The sequence below is a fragment of the Oncorhynchus keta genome, chromosome 12 (genome assembly GCF_023373465.1).
Source record: "Oncorhynchus keta strain PuntledgeMale-10-30-2019 chromosome 12, Oket_V2, whole genome shotgun sequence".
NCBI lineage: Eukaryota > Metazoa > Chordata > Actinopteri > Salmoniformes > Salmonidae > Oncorhynchus > Oncorhynchus keta.
Genome location: NC_068432.1, coordinates 32,780,247 through 32,799,998, shown reverse-complemented (window position 1 = coordinate 32,799,998; position 19,752 = coordinate 32,780,247). Strand labels below are relative to the sequence as shown.

The 19,752-nt window shown below is 43.2% G+C and overlaps 1 pseudogene; it reads right to left on the bottom strand.

The window, feature by feature from the left end:
* Positions 1–8,771: 8,771 nt before the first annotated feature.
* On the bottom strand, positions 8,772–16,326 carry LOC118391371 (short transient receptor potential channel 7-like; annotated as a pseudogene).
* Between the last annotated feature and the right edge of the window lie 3,426 nt (positions 16,327–19,752).

Genomic DNA, 19,752 nt, shown 5'->3' with positions numbered 1-19,752 from the left:
GGATTTTTGTCACGAATATCACCGCAGTTGGCTCCCCTTCCCGTTCGGGTGGCGGTCGTCGTTGCCGGTCTACTAACTGCTACCGATCCCTTTTTCCCCTTTTCGTTTTGTTTAGTCTAATTGGTTTCACCTGTTCCTTGTTGTTTTTTTTGGGGTTGGGATTATTTAAGTTCAATTAGCCTGCCTGTGTTTGTGCAGGCTTATTTGCTGTTTTGTCAAGGAGTGTTCCTGGTTTTTGTTGGGATTGCCGCTGTACAGTGTATGTACCAGTTAGTACATTGTTGGAGTGTTTTACGCCTGTGTTTCGGGCGTCACCTGTTTGTGCGCTGTTACTGTACGGAGAATAAAGCGTTTTCCCGAATCCTCTGCTTTCTGCGCCTGACTCCACACCCATCACTCTTCGAGTGTTACAATTGTGGAGGCCAGGTCATCTGATGCAGCACTCCATCACTCTCCTTCTTGGTCAAATAGCCCTTACACAGCCTGGAGGTGTGTTGGGTCATTGTCCTGTTGAAAAACAAATGTTAGTCCCACTAAGCGCAAACCAGATGGGATGGCGTATTGCTGCAGAATGCTGTGGTTGCCATGCTGGTTAAGTGTGCCTTGAATTCTAAATAAATCACTGACAGTGTCACCAGAAAAGTACCCCCACACCATCACACCTCCTCCTCTATGCTTCACGGTGGGAACCACACATTTGAACTCATCAGACCAAAGGACAGATTTCCACCGGTCTAATGTCCATTGCTCGTGTTTCTTGGCCCAAACAAGTATCTTCTTCTTATTGGTGTCCTTTAATAGTGGTTTCTTTGCAGCAATTTGACCATGATGTCCTGATTTAAACAGCCTCCTCTGAACAGTTGATGTTGAGATGTGTCTGTTACTAACTATGTGAAGCATTTATTTGGCCTGCAATTTCTGAGTCTGGTAACTCTAATGAACTTATCCTCTGCAGCAGAGGTAACTCTGGGTCTTCCTTTCCTGTGGCGGTCCTCATGACAGCCAGTTTCATCATAGCGCTTGATGGTTTTTGGGACTGCACTTGAAGAAACTGTCAAATACATTTTCCGCATTGACTGACCTTCTTGTCTTAAAGTAATGACTGCTATTTCTCTTTGCTAATTTGAGCTGTTCTTGCCATAATATGGACTTGGTATTTTACCAAATAGGGCTATCGTCTGTATGCCACCCCTACATTGTCACAACACAACTGATTGGCTCAAACACATAAAGATGGAAAGAAATTCCACAAATGAACTTTTAACAAGGCACACCTGTTATTTGAAATGCATTCCAGGTGACTACCTCATGAAGCTGGTTGAGAGAATGCTAAGAGTGTGCAAAGCTGACATCAAGGCAAAGGGTGGCTACTTTGAAGAATATAAAATATATTTTGACTTGTTTAACACATTTTTGGTTACTACTTGATTCCATGTATGTTATTTGACAGTTTTGATATCTTCACTATTATTCTAAAATGTAGAAAATAGTACAAATTAAGAAAAACCCTGGAATGGGTAGGTGTGTCCAAACTTTTGACTCATACTGTATGTTATTATATTTTTTTGTTGTTGCCTGTTTTGCGTGTTATTTCTGCACTAATACAGTCACATGCAGTGGGGCAAAAAAATATTTAGTCAGCCACCAATTGTGATGAGAGGCCTGTAATTTTCATCATAGGTACACTTCAACTATGACAGACAAAATGAGAAGAAAAAATCCAGAAAATCACATTGTAGGATTTTTAATGAAATAATTTGCAAATTATGGTGGAAAATAAGTATTTGGTCACCTACAAACAAGCAAGATTTCTGGCTCTCACAGACCTGTAACTTCTTCTTTAAGAGGCTCCTCTGTCCTCCTCGTTACCTGTATTAATGGCACCTGTTTGAACGTGTTATCAGTATAAAAGACACCTGTCCACAACCTCAAACAGTCACACTCCAAACTCCACTATGGACAAGACCAAAGAGCTGGACACCAGAAACAAAATTGTAGATCTGCACCAGGCTGGGAAGACTGAATCTGCAATAGGTAAGCAGCTTGGTTTGAAGAAATCAACTGTGGGAGCAATTATTAGGAAATGGAAGACATACAAGACAACTGATAATCTCCCTCGATCTGGGGCTCCACGCAAGATCTCACCCCGTGGGGTCAAAATTATCACAAGAACGGTGAGCAAAAATCTCAGAACCACACAGGGGGACCTAGTGAACGACCTGCAGAGAGCTGGGACCAAAGTAACAAAGCCTACCATCAGTAACACACTACGCCGCCAGGGACTCAAATCCTACAGTGCCAGACGTGTCCCCCTGCTTAAGCCAGTACATGTCTAGGCCCGTCTGAAGTTTGCTAGAGAGCATTTGGATGATCCAGAAGAAGATTGGGAGAATGTCATATGGTCAGATGAAACCAAAATATAACTTTTTGGTAAAAACTCAACTCGTCGTGTTTGGAGGACAAAGAATGCTGAGTTGCATCCAAAGAGCACCACACCTACTGTGAAGCATGGGGGTGGAAACATCATGCTTTGGGGCTGTTTTTCTGCAAAGGGACCAGCACGACTGATCTGTGTAAAGGAAAGAATGAATGGGGCCATGTATTGTGAGATTTTGAGTGAAAACCTCCTTACTTCAGCAAGGGCATTGAAGATGAAACGTGGCTGGGTCTTTCAGCATGACAATGATCCCAAACACACCGCCCGGGCAACAAAGGAGCGGCTTCATAAGAAGCATTTCAAGGTCCTGGAGTGGCCTAGCCAGTCTCCAGATCTCAACCCCATAGAAAATCTTTGGAGAGAGTTGAATGTCTGTGTTGCCCAGCAACAGCCCCCAAACATCACTGCTCTAGAGATCTGCATGGAGGAATGGGCCAAAATACCAGCAACAGTGTGTGAAAACCTTGTGAAGACTTACAGAAAACGTTTGACCTCGGTCATTGCCAACAAAGGGTATATAACAAAGTATTGAGAAACTTTTTTGTTATTGACCAAATATTTATTTTCCACCATAATTTGCAAATAAATTAATTAAAAATCCTAGAATGTGATTTTCTGGATTTTTTTCTAATTTTGTCTGTCATAGTTGAAGTATACCTATGATAAATTACAGGGCTCTCATCTTTAAGTGGGAGAACTTGCACAATTGGTGGCTGACTAAATACCTTTTTGCCCCAGTGTATCAGTTTTCATACAAATAAAATCACTGACTTACTAAAGCTGCATACAAACATGGTCTCTATTTTGCTTTCTTGACTAAGGCAGCTGCAAAATACAGGTGTTTCAGCCTATCTCAGTTCTTTCTGTGGTGGTGGGGTAGCCAGTGGAAAATACAGAGCGTAGGGGTTGGTAATGTTCTCTAGTTGCGCCGTGATTGGCTCAGTGTTCTGTCACTCATGGGGACACTATGTCAACGCAAAACCTATGGGCAGTGCTTGAAAATTCAAGCCCCTTGGGTGCTGCCATAGTGTTACATTAGAAGTGCCCATCCAAGAAGGCTCAAGGTCATTGGCCACAGATAAAATTGTTGAATCACGTTATATCTACTGTAGCTTTGATTGGACTGATCATGTCAACATAATCATACTTTCAAAACTTAGCTAGTCAAGCAGTCATCATGAATCAAGTTGACATTCTACTGGCAAATCCTTTTCAACCCTTGTCATATGAAGAGAAATTATAGATAAAACCAAAAGGTGCTCATCGGCCATTGGAAATAAACATTACACAACAAGTTGGAAATCAAATTCAACAATGAGTGGTTTGTAAGGAATCAGTGGCTAACTGTAAGCATTCATTGCAAATCAATCACTAGCCTGCTATTCAGTGGAGTAGGTGTGTGATTTAAATCTGCGTTTAACGCTCTCTTTTCCAAGCTGAAAGGATAAACATTCAACATTGGCCATGCTGTCAATCCAGCATGACTTCTGTCACATTCAAATATCTGGAAACTCGGAACTGTGAAAGCTCAAGACTTCAGTGAGTTCAAGACAACTGGGAACTCTGAAAAAAAACAAGCTTATTTATTTTTCAACTCGTATCAATGAGCCCAATCAGTCCTCCATGACAACAAACTCATAAACAACAGAGTAGGGCTGATTAATATGTCCTTAGTTTTTGGGTTATGCTCAGGTAAAACAATTTGGCTAATCTATACTTCCATATTTATACTTCCAAGTTCAATTCTTGAAAATCAAAGGGTATCACATTTATTGGAATGACTGGAATTCTGAATTTAATGTACAGATATAATTTAATCATATGATATGTAGTAGAAAGCGATGGGTTAGAAGAAGCCTACATAACCAACCCATAAAGTAAAATGTAACATCCATATGGCCCGCTATGTAAACTTTAACATTGATTTATCCTGCAATAGATGTCGTTCAATTGGTAACATACATGTTTGTCTTCTTCTAATGTCTCTTAAGGGGAAAGTAATCTAAAAGTAATGGAATGTAGATTAGATTACGTTACTGAGTTTGGGTAATCCAAAAATGTTACTGATTTTAATTTTGGACAGGTAACTAGTAACGGATTACATTTATAAAGTAACCTACCCAACCCTGCTTATTTTTTTATATATTTTTTTCAATTTTTACCCCTTTTTCTTCCCAATTTCATGGTATCCAATTGTTTAGTAGCTACTATCTTGTCTCATCGCTACAACTCCCGTACGGGCTCGGGAGAGACGAAGGCTGAAAGTCATGCGTCCTCCGATACACAACCCAACCAAGCCGCACTGCTCTGTCCCAGATGCTAATATATGCATATTAATAGTCGTAGTGGATAGAAAACACTCTGAAGTTTCTGAAACTGTTTGAATGGTGTCTGTGAGTATAACAGAACTCATTTGGCAGGCAAAAACCTGAGACAAATCTAACCAGGAAGTGGGAAATCTGAGGTTTGTAGTTTAATTTAAGTGATTGCCTATCCAATATGCTGTGTCTAGGGGGCCAGATTGCACTTCCCAAGGCTTCCAGTAGATGTCAACAGTCTTTAGAAAGTTGTTTGAGTCTTCTATTATGGAAGGGTGTCGAATAAGAGCTGTTTCAACAAGTGGACTAGGCTGAGGCCAATCAGTTGTTTACTGCGCGGTCATGTGGTCACGCGCTAACAGAACGGAGGTATTTGGACATAAATATGGACGTAATTGAACAAAACAAAAATTTATTGTGGGAGTCCTGGGAGTGCATTCCGATGAACATCAGCAAAGGTAAGTGAAGATTTATAATGCTATTTATGACTTTTGTTGACTCCACAATTTGGCGGGTAACTGTATGGCTTGCTTTTGTGGCTGAACGCTGTTCTCAGATTATTGAATATTGTGTTTTTGCCGTAAAGCTTTTTCGAAATCTGACACAGCGGTTGCATTAAGAACAAGTTTATCTTTAATTCTATGTAAAACATGTATCTTTCATCAAAGTTTATGATGAGTATTTGTTATTTGATGTGGCTCTCTGCAATTTCTCCGGATGTTTTGGAGGCATTTCTGAACATGGTGCCAATGTAACGGTTTTTGTATATAAATATGAACTTGATTGAACAAAACATACATGTATTGTGTAACATTGAGTCCTTGGAGTGTCATCTGATGAAGATAGTCAAAGGTTAGTGATTAATTTGATCTATATTTTTGCTTTGAGTGACACCTCTCTTTGGTTGGAAAATCAAATCAAATGTATTTATATAGCCCTTCGTACATCAGCTGATATCTCAAAGTGCTGTACAGAAACCCAGCCTAAAACCCCAAACAGCAAGCAATGGTGGAGTTCGCCTTAGCAATATCACTGGAATAAAGACCTCCATTCCTGCCATTATTGAAAGAGATTGTGATACCTCACATCTCAAAATAGGGCTACTTAATGTTAGATCCCTCACTTCCAAGGCAGTTATAGTCAATGAACTAATCACTGATCATAATCTTGATGAGATTGGCCTGACTGAAACATGGCTTAAGCCTGATGAATTTACTGCGTTAAATGAGGCCTCTCCTCCTGGTTACACTAGTGACCATATCCCCCACACATATTCTAATTTTCGGTGACTTTAATATTCACATGGAAAAGTCCACAGACCCACTCCAAGTGGCTTACGGAGCCATCATCGACTCAGTGGGTTTTGTCCAACATGTCTCCGGACCTACTGACTGCCACAGTCATACTCTGGACCTAGTTTTGTCCCGTGGAATAAATATTGTGGATCTTAATGTTTTTCCTCATAATCCTGGACTATCGGACCACCATTGTATTACATTTGCAATCGCAACAAATAATCTGCTCAGAACCCAACCAAGGATCATCAAAAGCTGTGCTATAATATAATAATAATAATAATAATAATAATATATAATATATGCCATTTAGCTGACGCTTTTATCCAAAGCGACTTACAGTCATGTGTGCATACATTCTACGTATGGGTGGTCCCGGCTATAAATTATCTGACAACCCAAAGATTCCTAGACGCCCTTCCAGACTCCCTCTGCCTACCCAAGTATGTCAGAGTACAAAAATCAGTGAACCACCTAACTGAGGAACTCAATTTATTCTTGCGCAATGCATTCGATGCAGTCCAATCTCTCAACCCCTAAAAACAAAACATATTTGTCTTAAGAAACTAGCTCCATGGTATACAGAAAATACCAAAGCTCTGAAGCAAGCTTCCAGAAAATTTGAACGGAAATGGCGGTACACCAAACTGGAATTATTCCGACTAGCTTGGAAAGACCGTACCGTGCATTATCGAAGAGCCCTCACTGCTGCTCGATCATCCTATTTTTCCAACTCAATTGAGGAAAATAAGAACAATCCAAAATGTATTTTTGATACTGTCGCAAAGCTAACTAAAAAGCAGCATTCCCCAAGAGAGGATGGCTTTCACTTCAGCAGTGATAAATTCATGAACTTCTTTGAGGAAAAGATAATGATCATTAGAAAGCAAATTACAGACTCCTCTTTAAATCTGCATATTCCTCCAAAGCTCAGTTGTCCTGAGTCTGCACAACCCTGCCAGGACCTATGAGCAGGGAGACACTCACGTTTTTTAATACTATATCTCTTGACACATTGATGAACATAATCGGGGCCTCTGAACCTTTAAGCTGCATACTGGACCCTATTCCAACTAAACTACTGAAAGAGCTGCTTCCTGTGCTTGGCCCTCCTGTGTTGAACATAATAAACGGCTCTCTATCCACCGGATGTGTACCAAACTCACTAAAAGTGGCAGTAATAAAGCCTCTCTTGAAAAAGCCAAACTTTGACCCAGAAAACTTTAAAAAAACGATCAGCCTATATCGAATCTCCCATTCCTCTTAAAATTAAACATTTTTGAAAAAGCTGTTGCGCAACAACTCACTGCCTTCCTGAAGACAAATAATGTATACCAAATGCTTCAGTCTGGTTTTAGACCCCATCATAGCACTGAGACTACACTTGTGAAGGTGGTAAATTACCTTTTAATAGCGTCAGACTAAGGCTCTGTGTAAGGGATCTCGTCCTCCTCTTCTGAGGAGGAGTAGCGAGAAGGATCGGAGGACCAAAACGCAGCGCGGTAAGTGTCCATAATTTAATGAGGCAAAATGAACACTGAACAAAAACAACAAACAAACAGTCCCGTAAGGTGAATGACAAAACACTAAACAGGAAATAAACACCCACGAAACCCAGGTGGTAAAAGGCTACCTAAGTATGATTCTCAATCACCTAAGTATGATTCTCAATCAGAGACAACTAACGACACCTGCCTCTGATTGAGAACCATACTAGGCCGAACACAAAAACCAACATAGAAAAACAAACAGACTGCCCACCCCAACTCACGCCCTGACCATACTAAAACAAGGACAAAACAAAGGAACTAAGGTCAGAACGTGACACTCTGCATCGGTCCTCGTGCTCCTAGACCTTAGCGGTGCTTTTGATACCATCAATCACCACATTCTTTTGGAGAGATTGGTAACCCAAATTGGTCTACATGGACAAGTTCTGGCCTGGTTTAGATCTTGTCTGTCGGAGAGATATCAGTTTGTCTCTGAATGGTTTGTCCTCTGACAAATCAACTGTAAATTTCGGTGTTCATCAGGACTGTTTTATTTTACCTCTTGGTGATGTCATTCGGAAACATAATGTTAACTTTTACTGCAATACAGATGACACCCAGCTGTACATTTCGATGAAATATGGTGAAGCCCCAAAATTGCCCTCCCTGGAAGCCTGTGTTTCTGACATAAGGAAGTGGATGGCGGCATATTTTCTACTTTTGAACTCGGACAAAACCTTGCCGCTGACCTCGGACTGAGGACCCTCGCCATGGGTCCCGAATGGACGGGAGCCTCCTGCAGCGCCGGACAGGCGAGAGACTCCGGCAGCTCCGGAGTGAAGGGCGATTCCGGCATTGCCGGCGTGACAGGCGGCTCAGGCAGCTCCTGGCTGACTGACGGCTCTGGCAGCTCCTGGCTGACTGACGGCTCTGGCAGCTCCTGGCTGACTGGCGGCTCGGGACAGACGGGAGACTCTGGCGGCTCGGGACAGACGGGAGACTCTGGCGGCTCGGGACAGACGGGAGACTCTGGCTGCTCGGGACAGACGGGAGACTCTGGCGGCTCGGGACAGACGGGAGACTCTGGCGGCTCGGGACAGACGGGAGACTCTGGCGGCTCGGGACAGACGGGAGACTCTGGCGTCTCGGGACAGACGGGAGACTCTGGCGTCTCGGGACAGACGGGAGACTCTGGCGCTCGGGACAGACGGGGAGACTCTGGCGGCTCGGGACAGACGGGAGACTCTGGCGGCTCGGGACAGACGGGAGACTCTGGCGGCTCGGGACAGACGGGAGACTCTGGCGGCTCGGGACAGACGGGAGACTCTGGCGGCTCGGGACAGACGGGAGACTCTGGCGGCTCGGGACAGACGGGAGACTCTGGCGGCTCGGGACAGACGGGAGACTCTGGCGGCTCGGGACAGACGGGAGACACCGGCGGCTCGGGACAGACGGGAGACACCGGATAGACCGGACCGTGAAGGCGCACTGGAGCTCGTGAGCACCGAGCCTGCCCAACCTTACCTGGTTGAATGCTCCCCGTAGTCAGGCCAGTGCCGCGAGGTGGAATAGCCCACACTGGGCTGTGCTGGCGAACCAGGGACACCATGCGTAAGGCTGGTGCCATGTACACCAGCCCAAGGAGACGCACTGGAGACCAGATGCGTAGAGTCGGCTTCATGGCACCTGGCTCGATGCCCACTCTAGCCCGGCCGATACGAGGCACTGGGATGTACCGCACCGGGCTATGCACATACATCGGGGACACCGTGCGCCTCACGGCATAAACACTGTGCCTGCCCAGTCCCTCTCTCTCTCTCTCTCTCCGGTAAGCATGGGAAGTTTGGTGCAGGTCTCCTACCTAACTTCGCCACACTCCCCGTGTGCCGCCGCCCAAGCAATTTGTGGGGCTGCCTCTTGGGCTTCCAGCCGCGCTGCCGTACTGCCTCCTCATTGCGCCGCCTCTCCGCTTTCGCTGCCTCCAGCTCAGCCTTGGGGCGGCGATATTCTCCAGCCTGTGCCCATGGTCCCTTGCCGTCCGGAATCTCCTCCCAAGTCCAGTCTCCAAGTATCGCTGCCGCTGCTGCCCGTTACCACGCTGCTTGGTCCTTTTGTGGTGGGTGTTTCTGTAAGGGATCTCGTCCTCCTCTTCTGAGGAGGAGTAGCGAGAAGGATTGGAGAACCAAAACGCAGCATGGTAAGTGTCCATAATTTAATGAGACAAATGAACACTGAACAAAAACAATAAACAACAAATGAACAGTCCCATAAGGTGAATGACAAAACACTAAACAGGAAATAAACACCCATGAAACCCAGGTGGAAAAAGGCTACCTAAGTATGATTCTCAATCAGAGACAACTAACGACACCTGCCTCTGAGAACCATACTAGGCCGAACACAAAAACCAACATAGAAAAACAAACAGACTGCCCACCCAACTCACGCCCTGACCATACTAAAACAAAGACAAAACAAAGGAACTAAGGTCAGAACGTGACACTCTGCATCTGTCCTCGTGCTCCTAGACCTTAGCGGTGCTTTTGATACCATCAATCACCACATTCTTTTGGAGAGATTGGAAACCCAAATTGGTCTACACGGACAAGTTCTGGCCTCGTTTAGATCTTGTCTGTCGGAGAGATATCAGTTTGTCTCTGAATGGTTTGTCCTCTGACAAATCAACTGTAAATTTCAGTGTTCATCAGGGCTCTGTTTTATTTTACCTCTTGATGATGTCATTCGGAAACATAATGTTAACTTTTACAGCTATGCAGATGACACCCAGCTGTACATTTCAATGAAATATGTGAAGCCCCAAAATTGCCCTCCCTGGAAGCCTGTGTTTCCGACATAAGGAAGTGGATGGCAGCATATTTTCTACTTTTAAACTCGGACAAAACAGAGATGCTTGTTTTAGGTCCCAAGAAACACAGAGATCTTCTGTTAAATCTGACCATTAATCTTGATGGTTTTACAGTCATCTCAATTAAAACTGTGAAGAACCTCCGCGTTACTCTGGACCCTGAACTCTCTTTTGACAAACGTACGTTTGAAAGTTTTATACAAAGCTCTTATACAGAGGACACCCCTCAACTTCCAGCAAGGTTTCTTGCCGTTCTTGCTAAGCTTGTCACCAAGCTGTTGGATCAAGTCAGCTAGTTCCTCTGTGGCCTGAGACTTCTCTTCCAGAAGCTCATATCTCAGGCTGGAGATGTCTTGCTTGATCTCCTTCAGCTCCCCTGTAAGGGATGCACGGCAGGTTATTAATCACTCAATCCACTACAGCTCCATGTCACGGTCTTGCAGTTGTAAGAATGATCAGTCTTCCGTTAAGAGGGCGTAACAGCTTTCTGATCTTACGTATGGATATGAATCATAAATCACCTTTGTTGATTTCGTCATTTTCACTGTCAACCTGAGCCTTTAACACATATCGCTTAATGAGCCTCTTCATCAGTTTCTGTCAAGAAAAGAGAGAATCTTAAGAGACAACGGTTCAAAATGTAGCACTTCTGAGTATTGTCTGATCTTGCTAATTAATCAAATTGACTGGTATGGAGGTAGTACCTGGTATTGAGTAGGATGTTTAATGGTGAAGTCATCCTGCCCTGGTGTCTTTGTTTGAGGTCTGTACTGATTGTTCTGAAACAGAACAGAAACCACACACCTATTTAAAAAATCCATTAAAGACTGACAACATCTAACGAGGCAGATTTCCAAACTGGCTCTAGCCACTCCCTCAAATCCGACTTCTGACCTTAAATCGCAAATTGGTCATGGCCGTCTCCCGCTGGTTGTCTTGGAGACAGGCTGTGGCCTTTGCACAGCCTCACTAGACAAGCCCTTGTGCGCAGGACTAGGTAATAGAAGGACTTGGGGCTGGGAACCAGGTTAAATGGTGGGGGAAGAGTATGCTCCTCGTCAAAGTAGGACAGCCAGAGTTTAGCACGGGCAAACTTCCACTCCACATCAGCATCCTCCTATTGAGATTGAGACAGACCACCAGTGAGAGCATAATTGGAGAGTGATAGGAAAGAGGCAATGACTAATTTATTTTAAGTAATCTAGTATGGTCTGATAATTTTACCAAAATTGCTCGCAACATTACACTCATAAAATGGTACATGAATACAACATGAACATAACAGTATAATACTCACACATACTCTAAATGGACATTATTCCCCTTTGAACTCAAAACAGTGATTATTGACATTTGATTTCCTGTGAATTCCCTAGTGGTGTTTAGGCCTATTGAGGTGAGACTTGGAAGCAATCTCCTGATAGGAGTGATTGATCATTGCAATCAGCATGTTGAGCAGTACGGTTACCATGGTTACATTGTAGAAGCCAAAGAGAACATAACCAATGTTCTCTATGAACTTCAAGACCACAGAGAACTTCAGACAAGCCGAAGATGGACCAAAATAGAGTCTTAAAGCTCTCCTCCACTCTGTGAACACATACACATAAATAATCAAACAACGCACACACTCACGCACACACACGAGCGGTATACGTGTGGACACAGACATGAACAAATAACACAAATTAATAATAATAATAAATGAATACATCTCTACTTAAAGCATTTAATTTACAAGAATAGGCAGGAGGGTACTTACGTGAAGGCAGGGTTGTACTTGGCACCAAGGAAATAAGAATATAGATTGAACATGCCAATCATGAAAGCCAAGAAGACCATTATGAAAATGACCATGAACTTGACGATGTCCTTGACTGTCCAGCCGAGGGAGATTTGAAGTGGGCCAAAGCTCTCTTTGGCCGGCAAGATGTAGGCAAAGCGGGAGAAACTGAGCACCACTGCAATGTAGTACAAACCTTCGGAGATGAGCTGAGGGCCGGAGGGTAACCACCTGTTCCTTGCTGAGAGAGCGAGAGAGAAACGGAGGCAGCACTTGTTCGTTTTATGACACAAAGGTTACTGTAATGCTACATACACACCCTGTTAGCCTGTAGACAGAGTTGGACCTATGCTATTATTATAATCATCTTTTAATAATAACGTATCACTTGCACTGACCATGAGTGTCATATGCTACATTTGGAGGCAGTGAGGCGTTGCTCAGGTCTATGTTGGGAACATACATGTCCACATATAACTGGGCCTCAGAGGCCCTCAGGAAGGCCATGAGCCGAGCTGTGAAGGATGCCATGAAGATGGACAGCATGCCAAAGTCTAGCACGTTCCACAGGTGCATGATGTACTCCCATGGCACATCATCCCAGATCTCCTTACACTCCGACCAGATCATCCCTAACAAAGAGAAGAGTGCTTTTCAGTGCAAAAGCCATCTGTTTGGAGCATACGAGTTAAATTATTTCAGTACATTCAGATTTCGTTCAGATTATACCATGGTAAAGAGATATGAACAAGGAGATATGAATAGACTGGATAATAATGTCTCTCCCCCAAAAAGCAGCTGTTTGTAAATCTGAGTAATTTAACCAATCACCCAATTCATGATGAGCATCTCAGTCCAGGAGAATTGACTGGTTTTGACCCTGAACACCTGAAGAGGGTGGTCTGCTATAGTCTCATTGGGAAGGTTCTTTACTCCCTCGAAGCGGTCCGAGGCATTGATTACCAGCAGTCCAAAAAAGATGGTGAATGAAACAGCATGGGCCACAAACTTCATGACGGGGCTATCTGACCGGGAGAATCTGACCAAACTGATACAGAGGAAATCAACCACATAAACAGCAACCCTCAAACTCATGATATATACCAAAATCAAATCAAATTTTAATTGTCAGATGCACCGAATACAAAAGCTGTAGACCTTACAGTGAAATGCTTAATTTACAAGCCCCTAACCAACAATGCAGTTAAGAAAAATAAGTGTTAAGAAAAAAATAGAAAAATTATATAATTAAAGAGCAGCAGTAAAATAACTGTAGAGAGTGGATATACAGGGGGTACGGGTACAGAGTCAATGTGCGGGGGCACAGGTTAGTATAGGTAATTGAGGTAATATGTAGGTAGAGGTAGAGGTAAAACATATATATTTTTAATAGTATTATATTTTGTTTTGTTTTTATTTAACCTTTATTTAACTAGGCAAGTCAGTTAAGAACAAATTCTTATTTTACAATGACGGCCAAACCCGGACGACGCTGGGACAATTGTGCGTCGCCCTGTGGGACTCCCAATCACGGATGGATGTGATGCAGCCTGGATCATGTGTTAATGAGTGATTCTGAGAAGATAATAGAAAGGGGATTGTGTATGTACCTTACTGCAGGGCACTATCCAGTATGCGATTGACAGGAAAGGAAGGCCAATAGCCACTCCCAGGACTATCCAGCATTTCACCCCAGCAGACTGCTGCCTAAGTCCAGCTAGGTTCTCATACCACAGGGTCAGGAGCTGCTGCTGGCAGTTAGGATGGGCCACAAACTAGAGACATAATGAAAAATAACTTTGACATACTACAACATTGATAACCAGAGGCAGAGGTAGTCTGTTTTGTCATACCTTGCATATTATTGCGTTGTAGAATTCCTACATTGATGGTTGTTAAACAGCTGTAAAACACCTATTTCATTTAGGCCCCATTTAATAAAAAAATAATAATAAACCCTTTATAGGGGATGGGTAGAATGGGAAAATGTACTCAAAAGTGTGTTTCTCATTGTGCCCTTGAGATTGATTGCTTTTCAAATTAAGACTACTGAGTGTTGTTAAAGACAATTACAGACACGCACAAACACCAGAGAGAGATTAACATTTAAAATGGCCGTTTGAAAAAAATGTGTTTGATTCAGCTTGAGTGAATCAGCTAACCTTCTTGACCTCGTACTTAATGGCCAGTTTGACCCGACTGAGGCAGGGTCAACTGTGATCGCCGGGCAGAGCTTGGTCCCCATCCCCATTCAAAATGGCCTCCACCTTCTCCGTGTCTCTTTATAAGTCAAGCACTCCCACCACAAATTCCTTACACTGCATGGATAGCTTCCTGTAGTCATTCTACACAGAGAGAAGAGAGAGAGAGAGAATTACTGTATGTAAGAATGATTGAAAATGATGCAAACTCCAGGGGTCACAACTTTTGATGGATTGCTAGTGTCAGTGTCTCACTTTTTGGTCTGCATGTAAAATATTCGAATAGAAACCTGGAACACCAAAGATCAACCATTTCTCCAGTACGAGTTTACATGCCAATGTGCTTTATAATGAGCATGAACTGTGTGTGTGTTGGCGTGCGTCTACGTGTTCTGTGTGGCTCAGTTGGTAGAGCTTGGAGCATGCAACACCAGGGTTGTGGGTTCAAATCCCACAGGGGACCAGTACAAAAATAAAAAATGTATTCAAACATACGCACTCACAGCTCTAAGTCACTCTGGATAAAAGTGTCTGATAAATTATTAAAATGTATGAGGAGATACTGTATTTGTGTGTGTCTATATTCATTCCCATCAATTTTAAACCTCAACACAATATTTGGAGAGGTCAGTAATCAGGATAAAATAGATTAGACAGACCTGTGGAGTATTTTTTTATGAACAGCTCCAGCAATACCAGGAGTCAACAGGCTGGATATGAAAATCCCTGATTAGACTTATCTTGAAAAAGCTACATGAATACGTTGTATGTTGAGGGTGGGTAATATGTTGCAAAGCCTGACATACAGTACACTCAGATATTGCAATAATTTCTAAACATGTCACAAGGTCAATGACTCATTTGAGTGTGTTCCCAATCTTAATTTTCTCAAAGCGGTTCCAATAATATAAGTGTGTCATCACTCCAATAATATTTGAGTGTAGTGCACGGACGTGTATTACCTGATTTGATATCTACCCAATTAATCATGTCTGTGTGATCAAAAGACTGAAATCAGCTCTTTCAGAAATATCTGCACAAAGCTTTGAGCCCATATTGTTAAATTAGTGAGAGGGTGGAGAGCATATGAGAGAGAAAGCAAGCCAATACATTACACAGATTAAAATATTATTTAACTGTGAACCCCCTTCTTCTAATCCGCAAGCTTGGTCTTTGTGTTTCTCACCTTGCACTCAGTCTCGATTAGGCGAGGCGAGCCAGCTCGTTGCTGAGCTCCAGAGCGGTGAATACAGGGTCCTCACTAGACAGGGACAGGTAGGCAGCGCTGGCTAGCCCTTTATAAGCATTCATCCTGGAGCGGGAGTGGCTGAACGAGTCACGGCACTGCTTGTCATGACACTCGCTACACTTACAGAAGTAGTCATGGGGCTTCTCGATACGGGCTCCCTTCATCAACAGAGTGTGCACTATCTCGTACTCCTGGCAGTGTGCAGCCAGGATGACCGGGGACACGTCATGGGAGAAACGAGTGCCGTCTTCGTCGTAGGCATACAAGTCATCATCTCGTAGCTCCTGCTCCAGGGGGCTTAAAGTGAGGCGAAGCCCACCTCCGAATGCAGGGTGGGCCAAGATAGCCTCTACGATACGCACATAGCCCTTACTGATGGCCAAGAGGAGGCCATCAACCACACGAGCTAGACCCTCCTTCTTCAGCAGTAGTTCTGTCACTTCCAAGTGCTCATTACCCACGGCCAACTGCAGTGCATTCTGGCCCATGTAGGCCACACAGTTGACGTTAAGGGTCTTGGACTCTTCCAGCATCTTACGCACCACTGGGACTTTCCCATACTCAGCAGTCTAGGAAGCGCTCCTCCTCTGAAGTGAGACTGGTGCCCCACTCACTGAACATGTAGGCTGGTCCACGGATAGCCTGCCGACGACCCTTCTCTCGCACAGTAGTTTTTCAATGGTGCATGGTCTCAAATCTGAATGGAGAAAGACGGTGACAAAAAAAACTATTCAGACCAGAAGGAAGATCACAGGATTTGAAGAGAAAAGTGAGTAGAAAAAAACACAACATTCAGAGCAGAATGTTGTTTCCAAAATGATAGTCAAGGAGTGCTTGGATACTTTTTGTTTTCTACAATGGCATGATTATGGAATTTCAGCATGTATATTTTTTAACCTTTATTTTACTAGGCAAGTCAGTTAAGAACAAATTCTTATTTTTAATGACGGCCTAGGAACAGTGGGTTAACTGCCTTCCGGTTACTAGTCCAACACTCTAACCACTAGGCTACCCTGCCACCCCTTAATTAAGAAATGAGACTCGAGGAGATGTGGTACATGGCCAATAAACCCCGGCTAAGAGCTGTTCTTATGCACTACACAACGTGCCTGGACACATACTACCATCCCTGATGTGCCTTATTACTATTATACACCGGTTACCAACGTAATTATTAGTAAAAATAAATGTTTTGTCGTACCTGCGGTATACGGTCTGATATACCACTGCTGTCAGCCAATCAGCATTCAGTGCTTGAACCACTCAGTTTATAATACACAACATCCTTGGTCTGCTGAGTTTTTTTATTGAGCAACTGGATGACAGGTGTTAGTCTCTATGGAGAGAGGTGTGATCGCCATCTGTTGAATTCTGATGACTTTGATTGAAAGCCAAACGTTTGCTGTACAGTACTAGCTAAGCAAATGGTGGGGACTTCTGTCTCAATCCAGTCCTCTCTATATAGAGTTCATATGCCCAGTTAAATAAATGCAGCCTCATGGTGTTTAAGTAACCTACACTCAGAAAGCTGTACAATCTGTTCAGTCCAAAGACAGCGGCCCAGCTACTTGTAAAATGAAGCGGCAGGATGGGCCCGGGATATGTTACCACCATTCATAGCCCCAATTCATAAATGGCTATCAAATCAAATCAAATCAAATCATTTATTTATATAGCCCTTCGTACATCAGCTGATATCTCAAAGTGCTGTACAGAAACCCAGCCTAAAACCCCAAACAGCAAACAATGCAGGTGTAAAAGCACGGTGGCTAGGAAAAACTCCCTAGAAAGGCCAAAACCTAGGAAGAAACCTAGAGAGGAACCGGGCTATGTGGGGTGGCCAGTCCTCTTCTGGCTGTGCCGGGTAGAGATTATAACAGAACATGACCAAGATGTTCAAATGTTCATAAATGACCAGCATGGTCGAATAATAATAAGGCAGAACAGTTGAAACTGGAGCAGCAGCACAGTCAGGTGGACTGGGGACAGCAAGGAGCCATCATGTCAGGTAGTCCTGGGGCACGGTCCTAGGGCTCAGATCCTCCGAGAGAGAGAAAGAAAGAGAGAATTAGAGAGAGCATATGTGGGGTGGCCAGTCCTCTTCTGGCTGTGCCGGGTGGAGATTATAACAGAACGTGGCCAAGATGTTCAAATGTTCATAAATGACCAGCATGGTTGAATAATAGTAAGGCAGAACAGTTGAAACTGGAGCAGGAGCATGGCCAGGTGGACTGGGGACAGCAAGGAGTCCTCATGTCAGGTAGTCCTGGGACATGGTCCTAGGGCCCAGGCCAGTTGAAACTGGAGCAGCAGCATGGCCAGGTGGACTATGAATGCAAGGCCTGACAGTCCATGTGATTAACAGGATGCAATAGTTTTACACATATTTGGCTATATTATGTTTGTTTGCAAATGCTCGAAATGGGAGCGTTACAAATAATATATCATAAACAGGCCTACTCATAATTTGGATTATATAAAGGTAAAACAGGTGTAGGAAGATAGTTGTACTGGACTCATGAGCAGTGCCGACACGTCATTCACGGTAGGTGGGGCTCCAAGAAATATAAACACAGTTGAAGTCGGAAGTTTACATACACCTTAGCCAACTACATTTAAACTCAGGATTTCACAATTCCTGACATTTAATCCGCGTAAATAATTCCCTGCGTGAGGCCAGTTAGGATCAACACTGGTCCTTCTGTGGCTCAGTTGGTAGAGCATGGCGCTTGTAACGCCAGGGTAGTGGGTTCGATTCCCGGGATCACCCATACGTAGAATGTATGCACACATGACTGTAAGTCGCTTTGGATAAAAGCGTCAGCTAAATGGCATATATATATATTATTTAGAATGTGAAATGTCAGAATAATTGTAGAGAGAATGATTTATTTGAGCTTATATTTCTTTCATCACATTCCCAGTGGGTCAGAAGTTTACATACACTCAATTAATATTTGGTAGCATTGCCTTGAAATTGTTTGACTTGGGTCAAACGTTTCAGGGAAGACTTCACAAGCTTCCCACAATAAGTTGGGTGAATTGTGGCCCACTCCTCCTGACAGACAAGGCTCCGCTGATAGCCAGGTGTAGCAATGATAAAGATTCACTCCATGGTGCTGAAAAGAACGCTCTGCTGTTGGGACAGCTTTATGTAAGCCCTAACAGTTTGTGGGCACCGTTAGTCACGTTATAGTGCAATTAATGTATTGTTCAGTGTTGTGTTGTGTCGTGGCTTTGCTGGCATGCATTTAAAATATATTTTTTGGTTTGCCCCACCAGAATTTACATACTAAAATGGTCACTTCTCTTCATAAATGTATATGTTATTATTCAGGAATATATGTCTATACTATATTACATTATAAGACAATTGAACAGCATGACATATCCCAGATTGTGCCATTTATTAATATTCATAATTTCAAGAAGGCTGTGTCGCCTGCCATGTAAAACAACCAAGAAAACGTTTTCAATTAAAGATGCACGGTGTAGAAATCGCTTCACCATTTCCTGGTTACTAAAATTTGAATGTTTTGCTTAATTTCAGATTATGTGACAAAATAAGCAAGTATAGTGCAGAGAATCATTGTACCATCTAAACCGCTGTGAAATGTCTTTCCATAACTAAAAATATATTTTCAGCTGTTTGGAGCTGGCATACAAAACTGAAAGCAAAAGACACAAAAACTAAATTTAACAACCGGAAGCATTGAAAAAGCGCACATCACATGGAACACATATACCCCTTCTTAGACTTTCAATGAGAATGACAGATCTATAACAAAAATGTCTATGTGAATTTCGTTGGGTCGTCCAAAAAAAATACATCTTGCAGCTGTAAATATTGACATTTTGCACATTATAAAAGGCAAGCTTGTTCCTTTGATTTGATATCAAATGTCGAACAAAAATCAAAGTGACTTCTCCACTAACTCAACCTGAAGTATAAGGGACACTCTTGCTAATAGGACATAATGTCCTGGTACTATGATGATGGTGATTTATCTCCCAAGTTTCGCACTTACGTTTTCTGAGTGAAGTTTCTGTGATCGAACTCAGAATGATCCCACTGACTTTCGAAATCGTGCGCCTTGAAATCTGAATTCCTAG